This window comes from Vigna unguiculata, unplaced genomic scaffold (genome assembly GCF_037176805.1).
Source record: "Vigna unguiculata cultivar grain cowpea cultivar isolate G323 ecotype 2 unplaced genomic scaffold, ASM3717680v1 ptg000192l, whole genome shotgun sequence".
Taxonomy (NCBI): domain Eukaryota; kingdom Viridiplantae; phylum Streptophyta; class Magnoliopsida; order Fabales; family Fabaceae; genus Vigna; species Vigna unguiculata.
Window position 1 is genome coordinate 1 of NW_028196829.1, and position 13,302 is coordinate 13,302.

The window sequence follows — 13,302 nt, forward strand, 5'->3', positions numbered from 1 at the left end:
GATATTGCTATGTGCGCCACTAGAGCTTTGATCATATGCTTTGAGCCGAGTCGATGAGTTTGAATATTCATTCGTGTACGTATGCCATGTAGATTGAAAAGGGAGAAGCCCTCACTGACGGAGTATAAATAGCACACCAGATGGATCATTCAATAGAAAGCCGAAGGCGAAGAGTGAACACCTCCAAAGGGCTGGGTGAGAGAAAGCGTCCTTTGTTGATACCTAGTGTACACCGCCACCTACTGAAATGGATTAATAAACGTGGCTTTCTATTGCTTGTAGCGGCGTTGCTTCCTTTTGTTCACCGCGGCGAAAAATGAAATCTTGAGAAAGAAGGCCTTGTGGGGCATCTCCAGCAGCGCCAAAGAAGGAAGATGGAAAGTCTTCTTTGTAGACTCGCACCGCTCACTTACGGTTTTATACAGAGGGGGGTTGTATTGAAGGGCCATAAGCTTTGAATATGCGTTGGTTCCAATCCGGATCTCGTTGTTTGGGTCTCGAGATGATATTCAGGAGACAAAAGAGCAGAGCTGATAGAAATGCTAATTATAATGGAGATACTAATTCTTTAATAAAGACTTGTGCCCATTGTCCAAGATTCCTTTGTGGGACTTTCTTTTTATTCTTCTTGACTTGACTCAACAACCCTCCAATTCAGGACAGAACTCTAAGGGTATCTCTGAAGATTCAAAATACAGAAGAGCGACTGCCAATCAAGACAATATTGAATTGAAGCACGCGCCTTAGGACCGATCCCAGTGAAATAGGAAAACGAATCCGCGCGCTACCGAGTTTCCTTCATCGATCGGAACAAAACTAGCAAAAGAAAGAGGGAGCTGCGCTATACATAATACAAAGGGACCCAGGCTCTGCCCGAATGATACGATCAGCAACTTCTAGTACCCAAGCTATGTGATCAATAACTATTCTCCTAGAGGCGAATCCCTCAGGGCGCCCTAAGCAACCGAAGGGTAGAGAAGATGAAGAATAAGGGTAATCTAAGCATGCGCCACCAAAGGAAAGAGAGGACCGATTGATACCAATAGCAAGATACACATCTTTTTTTTTAGACTCCGAGGGTTGAGAATAGTTGAGGATCAGAAGATTGGCCTTAATAGATTAAGTGCAAACTTTCTTTTTTATATTATATATATGAGTAAGCCCCTTCCCTTAGGAACAGAAGTATACACAAGGGGGTAATTTCTCACAATTATTCACGTTCAACTCCAAGATCCAGCAAGCCAACTTCAACCGAAACTGAGTCACATTCTCCCTCTCTTCCTAATGGAGGCACATACCATTCTTGTAACAGTGGATGGATAAAAGTCTCGTAGTCTTTGTTTCTAAAAAGGTCGTGCCCTTTCTACATATATCGAAATTTTAGTCTTTCACCCCTCCTTTATCGAATTAGCTATGGCTAATCTAGTAGAGTAGGGCTAATCAGAAGTTTCACTATGGCGATTGGAAGCGAAGCCTCAATTCAAATCGAGCAGCAGCTTTTCTACACTCAAAGGGAACCCGGCATCCCATTAACTGAGACTTCCTATGCATAGCTGTAGCCTTTCGTCATACCCTTTGGCTACTTAGTGCCTCCACCTACTACTAGGCTGTAATCTTCTTGTTTCTAAACTAAATCGAGGGTCTATGCGGCTCTCTGAATAATAGAATATGTCCACTGTAGTCTATTTGAAGCGTTCCTGCTTGTCTTGAATCAAACGGAATTGAATAACCCTGTGTAGCGGATAGCATGGACTGATTGAAATAGCATACTTGTGCAATGGATCTCGTTTATCTTTCATATGTTAAATGTTCGTGTAGTGAATTCACGGCTAGAGATAGTACATTCTGGGTCGATCAAGGAAGGTAGCGTATACGGGTACTTGGGATTGAGTAGAGCATAGGTTCAATAACCGGGCTTGGAAAAGAGAATGATAATCTCGTTCAGCAAGAGGCTGGGTTTTTGGTCTTTCTACGTTTCCGCTTATGCTCCTTTGGTTAGTACTCCAAATTGGATTTCTTTCTGGTTGGTTCGAAGTAATGCTCCTTTTATTTAGCTATTCCCTACATTCTTTGGTAAAAGTGCTCATGCAGCTTCTAAGGGATGCCTTCCCCTCCAAGTTGTTTCAAAGTAAGATCTGTGGATAAACGATGGTTAAGCCGCATCGGTGCGGTCGGGATCGCCCGGTACTTGTGAGGCAGAAGAATCCTTGAATAGAAGATCGAGCTTGTGGAAAGTCTTTTTTTAGTACTTGTTAGCGTCCCTTCCCCCTGAGTTCAAGATGTCCCTTTCCGCTTCTCTTTCAGCAACTTCCGGATTGGTCAAGCCTCGAATCGAATCCTGGATCAACGCCCTTTTTCGCTTAACCCATTCGTTCACAGTCGATTCAACTTAAACCAATGTCACATGTCTTGTGAGCATTCAACCATGATCTTCTTTTGTTCACATCAGATCTTTCCTGGTAACTAAGGCAATGAAATTTTATTAATGAATAAATTACCTCATATCTTTCCCTCTGGGTGGGATGATACGAAATAGAGCAGTTGCCAATTGGCATGCGAAACCGAGAAGGAACTTACTTTCATAGACAAGAGCTGACCTTGGGCCAATGACCAGATATTTAAGATTATTAGCCAAAGTAGATAGAGTGAATGGGAATAGTCGAATGCCCTATGGAGTAAAGGGAAGGGGCTTGAGTTCTGAGACGAAGATAAGGCTTCCGGACATATGGAAGAAGGAGGCATCGTAGATGAGGAGATCCAGTTGTGCTTGCTGCCTATCCACTTGGCGAGTAAGAGGCTCTGTGCAAGAGTGGATTTTCAACCTTCTGCCTTTGCTTGCTTCATCTGCAGAGCTAACTCCGGAAGTGACTGCTCTAGCCAATGCGCATGCGTTCCTTCCTAAATGCAATTAGGCTTCTCGCGTTGATCACATAGCTTCTTCTGTAGTGCGTGTATTTAGTGTCTCCTTTGCTGTCCTATCGCGGAGTTATGTACGTAGGGTGCGCGTAGAAAGCTTATAGTGCTCTTCTTTGATTGATTGTAATTGAGTTGACTGACTCAGGAACTTTCCCTTAGGGTGAATGCACTAGGTGAGCGTCTTTCAATGCTTGCTTTTTTAGTTGTTTAGCCTATAGCCTTGTTGCTAAAGCTGTTAGCGCGTAGTCTGTCTCATATACCTCCAAGAGCGGTGAGTGGGTGTAGTAAGATAAGATGTAGGTAGGCATATCTATGTTTGGGCACTGAACATGGTAGCTATAGCGAGGGGAAAGATCCATAGCAAAGACCGGTAAGCTCGCTTCCCACATCCCATTCGATGCTTTCCCTCCTTCTTTATTTGCTTGATGCGCCGCTCGGTGTGCTCAGATGGTTCTGCTTCATGCTCGTCGACTCTGAGTTCGGGTTTCAATGAGTACCACGATCATTCCCGTTAACCAAATCTCTCCATTTTATGATCAATTCATTAGATCCAGCTCCCTGGCAGTTACAAAAGAACATCTTCATTGGGATGCTGTCAGTGAAGAAAAAGAAGTAAACTGTCATACCTGGTTCCAAGGGAAGAGAGCCCCAGTGAAGTAAACCGAGGGCACGAAGCAAGGTATGGTGGGTGCCAGCTACTTTCACTTGTTAGGAGTAGGGGCTGAAAAGAGCTCTTTGTATAGGTTGGGTTTGCTGGGCTTTGATGCTGACCTTCTTTTTTTGAAAAGGGGAAGGTTTGATAAAGGAGCTTTTAAGCCCTTTTGCTGGATTGTTGGTCTGCAGCCCCGCCCTATAGAATAGAATGAATCCAATAAGGAGAGGCCTATGGATGACCGAGCCACTCTTATACTACTCCTTACCTCACCCCCTTCTCACTTAAAGGGCGAAGTCGCTGAAGCGAGTCTAAAGGCCAAAGAGTGATCTTTGAACGTTACTACGCATCCTTATTAATGAATAGGTATAGTGTAAGGTAGGTTTGTTTGGGTATAGCAGGACTTGAACCTGCGACCATTAGGTTAAAAGCCCAATGCTCTACCAACTGAGCTATACACCCCCAAAAAAGATAGATAGTAGTAAATAAAGATTGGTGCAGAAAAGAGGGCGGCCCCTCTTCTCATCATATTAAAGGGGCGCAGCTCTGTATGAGGCTCGTACTGCGGAGCAAGCGAAGAATAAGGGCGCGCGTTAGCACTCCTGCAAGAAAACGGCCTTACTCAACAAGCGCACCTTTATTAGTAAGTTGTTTCCACTCATTGAAGATTCTATCTACAAAAGAAGGTCAACGGGGGATACTAAAGTTGCTCTCACTGACACCATCTACGAGAAGGTGAGGAGGTCGTCTTTCTTTTCTTTCCGGCCGCCATACGGTTCGCCTTAAAGCCGGAGAAAGGGAGGAGCAGTTATCTATGTAATTACGGTCTTTGTTGGCCGTTGTTCCGGTCGAGCACTCTCTTTTCTTTGCTTTGTTCAATAGAGTCTTACCAAACAAGACTGACTTCTTACCAACCCGCGAAGGGTTGTGAAGTTGGACCAGGTACGAAGAATGAATCTATATCTGTGTACAGTACGGAAGTTGCTGGCCGGCGGCCGCTCAACTGTTCGAGCGCAATACAGTGGTGGTTGGTTCCGATTCGACAAGGGTAGAATGCCTGGTCGAAGGTCCAGTACAGTAGGTAGCAGGCGTGTTCGTTTTGGCTCCCGAGCGAGAACGAGAAAGAGGCGCTGCACCATTCTTGCTGCTATGTACGTGAACCTTGACTTGAGAGATTCATCCAATGGAACCCACACTCAAAGGAGGACCACAAGCTCGGGGCTCGACGAAACATAAAATATCAGCATTAAGAAACTGACTTATTGGGGTTAGCAGTGAAAGAAAGAGCCCGGCATTCATATGAATAGCTTAGTCTACTAAAATCAAAGAGGGACCAGCCTCATCGTGGTAATTATCGTTCACCTCTAATGTGACACGTTCCCTCCCAGTTATATGATCCACGGGATCAGTCGGCTAGAGAGCGGGGCTATTCTTCTTCCGGGGAGGGAAAGTCGTCCCCTCTACTGATCGAACCCTCAGTTCGGGGGTCTTCGTCAACATGTTTTGAGGCTCCAGTCTTCGGCGGGTCACCATTACTTGACTTAGAAAGGCGAACATCTAGGCAAGGGAAAGCGCAGTGCGCCTGGTGCAAATGGCTTTTTTCATGATATACCAATCAGAATGGAGGACCCTACCTACGTACATGATTGATAGAAGAACTACGTAGGGGGTCGGTCAACTTGATGCGGGAGAGGCATGAGTGCAGTTCGATCTTGTGGTGTATTCGTTTGTAGTGAGTAGGGCCTCTTTCTCGTTGATCAGTTCGCCTCCGCTCTATTGAAAGGTCTCCATTCCTACGGCGGTTTTGTCAACGAACGCGTCTCGGGCCGGATTGACTAACCTAACCCTTACTTAAGGGGGCCTTGCCATAGTTGGGTGCTCTGCTTTAGTGTGATTTACGAAGGCTAGGCTAGTAATACCAAAAATGAAAAGAGATCGGGGTCGATAGTTGGCAAGGAACTTGATCCCCCCAAAACACAAAAGGGGCAGCTGCGGTCGAACTCGAATTCTGGAAATCAAATAAGTCGGGGCCCTTTTACCTTACCAAGTCTACCGGATAGAAATTAGCAGATCAGGTATAGATACGGGAAAGGCTTTCTCCCTCAGTGGAATCGGTGGAACGCCCTGCTTCCGGCTAAGTATACAGAGTTGGGTCTACCGTTCGTTCCACCGTTACCTCTATTCTATTCCGATCTTTCTTTTCTCCTTTGCTTCCTTGTCTCGTCTATCCTTCTCTGCCTTCAGCCTGTCTTTGAGCTCTATCCCGTCCTTCCTTTGGCTTGCCCTGAGGATTGACTCTCCAAAGTCAGTCGATTTGATCACTGTTCGGTTCGAGTCTTCATCGATCGGGTGGATCTATATGCTGAGGGGGGATGGAAAGGTGGGTGAGTCATGGCTGTGGACAGAGAGAAAGAAAGCGGTAGTCTTCCGGTGGAATAGATTTATAGTAAGTGTCTTCTTTCCTTCTCTTCTAGTAAGCGCCGTCAGGTCTCTCTTCTTGGGATATCTTGATCACCAGAAAGGATAGAGATCTTAAGTAGACATGCTTTAGGCATCGATCATCTTCCTAACTACATGGTACTCCCCCTCCCATTACTGGAACCGACGAAAGGGGGTGGAATAAAGAAAATGAGGAAGTGTCCCTTAGAGAAAGAGAGTCCGCTCTCTCATTGTCTGATTGCATCGTAGAGCGTCTGCACCAATTGCTTGGTTGCAGTAGCAGCCCCCTTTCTCCTTCTTTCATATGATAAATTAGAAAGATTTTAAATAGAGTAAGTGTAAGAGCGACTTCAATCTTTATTCGCTAAAAAAGAGAAGCTGGGTTCCGATAATAGTAGTTTCATCTGGATTGGGTTAGTGTTCAGTGTACCTATGCTTCTTTCGATCTGCTTTCTAGTTATGAATAAGACTCGTCTTCAAGTTCAAGTTAATATCATAGATAAAGATAAGAAGTGAAGAAAGACAGAACGAATCTCTTATCGCCATCTTTATCTTTCTAGCAGTGCTCTCAACTATTATCTTATTATATATAATACATATCTTTCTTCTCTTCTGCTCTTTGCTATCATAGCCACTTCTACATCAAACTGTGCTGCAACCTTAATCCTAAGAAGACGGGGTAGGACTGGAGTCTTAGGGATCTCTTTAGAATGTGGTGTGCCCTTGGCCGGGGCAAAAAGACAAAAATGATTCTCGAAAGTGGTAGCTCTGCGAAGGTTCCATCTACAGAGCAGGTGGAGAAGGTCGGCGGGCTTCATCTAAGTCCCTATCGGAGGTTCCATAAGGTACATTCACTTTGTTGGGAGGTGTAGACGCTTAAGCTGGGAACGGCAGTAAGGTCCCTCTTGAGATTTGTCACTTCTTGCTTGGCTTGTAAGGCTGTGGCAATAGGAGGTTGGAGCGATGCATGATGGCCGGGAAAAGACGTAGCGCTTTAGAGAAATCGGGATTACACCCTTTTTTATATTATATCCCTGTCACAGAGTTTGGCCAGAAAAAAGGTCACGCTTTGGCCTATAATGAGATAATTAGTTTATGCACGTGGTGGAGCGGGCAGTCTTATGCCCTGGTAATCAAAGAAATGAGTAAAACGGCCCAAATAGCCAAATCGGTAAAAATGGCATAAGAGGCTTTTTATAAGTCCATTATGACGGTTCAGGAGGCTAGAACCGTTGACCTTGAGGATGAAGCATAGCGCTGCTTAAGTTAAGGAAGAGTTCGCTTTTCTTTTGCCGTAGGAGTTGCCGGCAGGTCTACCCCCTCGGAGACGGGTAGATCATCAGTCTGACTACTAATCAGGCCAGCGGAAAGCTAGGCCCTTTCTCACCTGCAGCAAATGAGGAGGGAGGCTGCTTTTAAGTGACTTGACAAAGGATTGGAACTAGGCCAATGCCAATCTCATCTATTGCAGCAAAGAAAGAGGAAAGGGGCGAAGCGCTAGTTTGAATTGAAGTAGAGGAGATGCCATACGGTAGGAGGCAATAATGAATTAAGCCGGTATGAATGGAGCCTTGTTTATTAGGCTAGATCGATGTGATGTATATTTATTGGCTCTAATCCTCGGGGCACCCTATGGCATATCCTCTTTAGAAAGAAGGTTTCATTAGCACACTTCAAATGGCTTCGTTTAGTGTAATCTGGCAACTGCGTATTTGAGAAGAGTCTTTACTATGGATGGGGATATTCATAGAATCTTCCTATTTTTTTTTGATTGCATAGGATAGAAAGATGAAAGAGAAAGACAAGTAAATGAAAGGCAAGTCACGGGATCAGAGGATTAGACCGATGTACCATAATAGTGCAGCAAGGAGGAGAGACTAAGCAATCAAAGGGATGCAAGCAAGTCAGCTGTTTCGGTACGAAAGCCTGACAGCAAGCATTCTCGATTGAAGCATGAAAGAGACTTTTTTCGGGGTTTAATAATTCAAAAAAAGAAGTAGTGCTTTATAGAAATAATGGATTAAAGCGGTTTTCTTGCTAATGAGATGAGGGGAAGAGCTGCTTTCGGTCTCGGTCCAAGGCATTCTCTCAAGTAGCAAAGGCAAGACGGAAAAGCAGGTGTTGTCGGCCTTTCCGCTGCTATTGGTTTACCGCTACAGGATTTGCGCTCTCCAAGCAAGCATTAAGATCAGGCATGTAGGAAGTAGGGTAAAAAAGTAAGCATGAAGCTTTGACATAAGGTTTGTCTTCCTCTACCTTCTCTTGCTATTGGATTGAAGAGAAGGCCAAGAAAGAAGTGATTAAGAGCACTTTCGAAGTCAGTATCCGCTTTGCTTTATGGTCAATATCATATCCAGATCCACCTTAGTCAGAGTTGCATCAACTAATACGGAATATCCGGTGTTAAGGAGCTCTAAACCCCCTGTTAGCTCACTTGGTCGTGTCCTGTGGAGACAGCTCCCAACCAGGACCAGGAAGGTTACATAAATTATGGAAATGAACCTTACCCTGTTTGACAAGTTGTTCCGACTTAAGGCCATTAAGTAGTGGAAGATCTTGGAAGGTCTTCCACTACTTAAGATGGTTCTTAATCGAGTCATCTTGGTAGTGACCGATGGTCTCAACAAAGAGCTCTGTGTCGGAGCGCACTTGTTTGCTAAGGAGGTGATCAGGCTTGTCCGGAAATCTGGTTTCTTGTTCACTGCGCTTTACTTAAATGTGCTGTGTCATTGCAGCAAGCTTATGCCCCGGAAAACAGGCCTCTTGCTGCCTTTTCCTGTCTCGTTGACGAGGTCAGGGTATCCTAGGATTATCCCGTCTTTCCATCGTAGTAAAGTCGGAAAGATGAGACGTCCGACTTACTAGTGAAACTCTACTTATCATTCTTCACTCTTGCAAGGGCTATACCCTTAGCCAAGAGATTGACTAATAAAATAAAGTAGTAGAATCCATAGTGACTCCGACGGACTCTGATCAGATGGTAGATGTCGTTAATGACATAACTGCCGACTGGGAGAGTCTAATTCGTACCTATGTACCTCGGATTGGCTCCATCCCCATGTGTCAGGGGATCACATGGAGTCCGTCTTGGAAGGCAGTCCCTTCTCGAGGGAGGAAGTCTGATAGGGCTTTAAGAGATAGGGACTGCCGCGGTAAGAAAGAGTCACTCAGTGAATCAGTGGATCACACACTTGTTGGAGACAGGGACACGCCTTACTATTGAAATGAAAAAGTATACAAGGAAAGGGTGAAGTCTGGGGACAACGGTAAACGTGAGGAATGGGATCTCCAAACCCGCCCTACTCAAAAAGTTCGCAACCAAGGGACATGCCGAACACCTACCTTTCCAACTAAGTCCAACGCGAGGACCCTTTAATTTAATTGACGATGCGTTCCGTCGTCAGCAAGCGGTGGCCGACAAGGCCCTTTTCCCTAAATCTCTTGGGAAGCGAAGCAGGCTTTCTGATTCTGAGAGAAATCGAAAGGCAAAGAGATAGGCAAGCCAAACCAAATAAATAAGGAATGTTTCAATCTTTACCTCTTTTTGTCAGCCGGCAATCATAGGGTAAGCCCATCTCCTTCTTGGAGAAAGTTTACATGTTGGGCCAGGCTAGTTTGCTTCGATGGTAGGAGTCCACGCAGTGAGGCAGCCATTTCCAGCCCAGCCGAACGAATAGGATCCAATAGAGTAGCCCGCATTGCAAGCTCTTTTCTTTCCCAGGGAGAGCTGGTTATAGGTCAAGCGCAAGACATAGGATGTGAAAGCGGTTTGCTTGGTTCTTTCTTCGCGCGAGACAGGGGGAGTTATGTTTTCTTACATCCCGTTATATAACATCAAGTGTGAATGAGTTGCCCCCCCTAATTCCATGGCTCCTAGTGCTTCTGCCTAAGAGCGAGTTGAAGTCTTAAGGGCTTTAAGCCACCCAGTTTCATTCTTTATCGCTTTGAGTTTTGTTACATCCCCCCCTTGCCTTGTCCCCGTAACCGCAGTCTAGGGATGAGGGCAAGCAGATTTCGCGGGCAAAGAAGTTTTGGTTCTAGCTCAATGGTAATCTATTGAGAAAACAAAGTTTTAAAGTAGGCAAGCGGATAATGGATTTCTTTTGTATCCCTTAGTCTATCGAGCCAGGCCTCTCCACTTGCAGAAAAAAAAATAAAATTGATTAGTTATTAGTAAGCGAGTGAAAACAAGAAAAAGGAATGATTTTAGTTTGAATGTCCGTCTATCTGAGAACGAGAGATACAACATTTCGCTGAGCAGTACTATTTCCAATTGGGCAAGCTCTTTTCTTTCCTCCAGTATGTACATATAGATTCTTTCTTATTACCAGATAGGAGACCTACCTATCCCTATAGCGGAAGTCTTTCCCGCAAGCGGCGGGATAGGGGAAACCAGCAAGTAAGCCAATGAGAGAAAGGAAAGAATATATGTGCTTAGCTCTGTAGATTCAATAAGTAAGAAAAAATTCTAGGGCAAGAAGTTTGAAAACAATTCATTCCAGCCATTTCCAGTGACCTTTTTTGGGGTTGGTTCTATACGAGGCAATCGAAGATGGTCCCTGTCTGTCATCCAATCCAATAGGCATTTAGGGATCCCCTTTTTTATATTTATATTAAAGTGAGCTTTTGGTAGTCCTATGCCTGTCTCTCCAGCTTGTCTATGTCTATGGGTTTGCATATGTCTTTTCAAGGGCTGGCCTGGCATTTTATAATGACCTTAAATGAAAGCGTAAGAGCTAATGATAAGGAGCTAAAGGCCTACATTCTAGTATACCAGGATCGTCACGAGAGGATTGGGGAAGGTCTAACTATGGACCGGACCATAAGACGCAGTTTATTATGGCCTAGTATAGGATATCTTTATGTTCCGCTGAAAAGAGATAAGCACTAAGAAGACGACTATTTTGTGTTGAATATGCTTTCTTCCACGATATGGAGGGAGTCACACTATCATATGGTTTTTATGCAATACAATAGTAGAGTCAGAAAAGATCCCTTATAGTAGTCTAGTATAGAACCAACCTATCTAAGATCCTTTGCTAAAGAGCTATCCAATACCCCCCAACCTGTTAGAGTACCAGGGGCAATAGACAAATTTAGGAATGAATCTTTCCATTAACATTAACATTAAGGCTTGAAGATCTAGGCCCCTCCAATAGCATAAAAAAGGTAAGCCTTTGGAGTGTAAGTGTCAATTCCCAACCATCTAGTTCTAATGGAAGTTGTAGTTGCAAAGCCAGTTTAAGAAAGTTCATTTTCAAGCTGGTACGTGTGACTGCAAGAAAATGTTTCCCTACAGTTGCATTGACCCTTACCTTTTTCGGGCTTCCATGTGAGCCAGTTTTCAAGACTTTCTACAGCAGTGGTAGGGTACACCTATGTCATTTCCTTTTTTTTAAGGGGATCTACGACTTAATATAAAGATAGGACCAAAGTCAAGTGATTCAACTCAAGCACGAACCGCTACCTCCTCTTCTCCGACTTCAGCAGAAAAAAGTCAAACAACTCATTATCTCATGTCAACAGCGCATTCGTTCACTCAAACAGCGCATTTGTGAGCTCCAAGTCCAAGAGCCTATCCGGTACGAGAAGTGAAGGGTGAATGTGAAATTCTCTTATTTAGTTTAGCGAGAGTCGAAAGGTCGTAAGCAAGTGGCTATGGGGAAGTCAGTTTATAAGAATCACTGATTGGAATGGTATCGAAGGCGACCATGGGGAGCTTTGTAAAGCCGAGTAAGTGATCCGAAGGAGAAGCTGTGACGGCTCCTCTTTCATCAGTTTCATTTGGGAAGGTGAGGGAATTAATAGAGTCATATTCCAAAAAAATGGCTATTCTTTTTTTTTTTATAAGTCTTTCGGGAAGAGCTTCAAGGAGAAAGGCGGAAGACTTTTTATTTATATATTATATGGAAAGTAGGTCCGGTCCGTGCGACTCTTGGGGAGTCTATCATCATAGCTGGACCTAGATGAAGCCATGTCCTTATTCGCGAACTACAGCAAACCTGTCTTAAGCATAGTGCCAGTGTAGGAAAGTCTTTATTTGAGAGAGTTCGGTAAGGCTAACGGTAGCAAGCATTCCTTCGAAGCAAAGGAGGCAAAGCAGTAGGACGCTGGATAGCCAGTCTGTTTAATAATGAAATATAGTAGAAAGCTGGTCAAACTCTTGAAAGCAAGGAGCAATCCAATCAGTGCGAGCGGGAAGTCCAGTGAGTGGGAGGTCTGAATGAATGGGTCTTTTAGAGGGTTAAGTTCCCACGGGTAAGATGCTTATGAGTAGGTGCGGGTTAGTAGCAAGAAGGCTTTATTACTTCAATGAAAAAAAAACATAAATAAGTGAAGATCTGGTTGATTCCATTCTAGAGTCACTCAGGGAAATGACTCTCGATTGAGATCATGCCACCTTTTTTCTATCCATCTTAGTCTTTCTGATAGCTTTGGTCTTTTTCCCATGTCTTTCTTGGTTGGTAAACCCAACCGGCGATTTACAACAAACAAGTCTTTCTTCATTTTTTTTTAGAGCAAGAAAAGAAGCGGAACTACAAGAAAGCTTTCTTTATATGGATAACCAATCCATTTTCAAATATAGTTGGGAGACTTTACCCAAGAAATGGGTTCAAAAAATGGAAAGATCGGAACATGGGAATAGATCTGATACCAAAACGGACTACCTATTTCAATTGTTGTGCTTTCTTAAATTGCATACCTATACAAGGGTTCAAGTTTCGATCGATATTTGCGGAGTTGATTATCCCTCTCGAAAACGAAGATTTGAAGTGGTCTATAATTTACTGAGTACTCGGTATAACTCACGCATTCGTGTACAAACCAGTGCAGACGAAGTAACACGAATATCTCCGGTAGTCAGTCTATTTCCATCAGCCGGCCGGTGGGAGCGAGAAGTTTGGGATATGTTTGGTGTTTCTTCCATCAATCATCCGGATCTACGCCGTATATCAACAGATTATGGTTTCGAGGGTCATCCATTACGAAAAGACCTTCCTCTTAGTGGATATGTAGAAGTACGCTATGATGATCCAGAGAAACGTGTGGTTTCTGAACCCATTGAGATGACCCAAGAATTTCGCTATTTCGATTTTGCTAGTCCTTGGGAACAGCGTAGCGACGGATAATTCAGAATCAGAATAGGTCCAGCTCTATAGGATAGGGGACAAATCAATAGGAAATGCTATTTGCTTTGTAAGAAGAAGAATCAACTTCTATGAAATGAAAGAGTTCGCGGGAATTGTCTTGATCGTCGGAAATAGTAGTCAGAAGTGTTATCGAACGATTTCCTG

General features: G+C 44.0%; 1 non-coding gene across 1 annotated transcript; it reads right to left on the reverse strand.

Annotated features, from left to right (window-relative positions):
- Nucleotides 1-3,957: 3,957 nt before the first annotated feature.
- On the reverse strand, nucleotides 3,958-4,030 carry TRNAK-UUU (transfer RNA lysine (anticodon UUU)). The gene has a single exon. It is a non-coding gene; the product is annotated as a tRNA-Lys (tRNA).
- Between the last annotated feature and the right edge of the window lie 9,272 nt (nucleotides 4,031-13,302).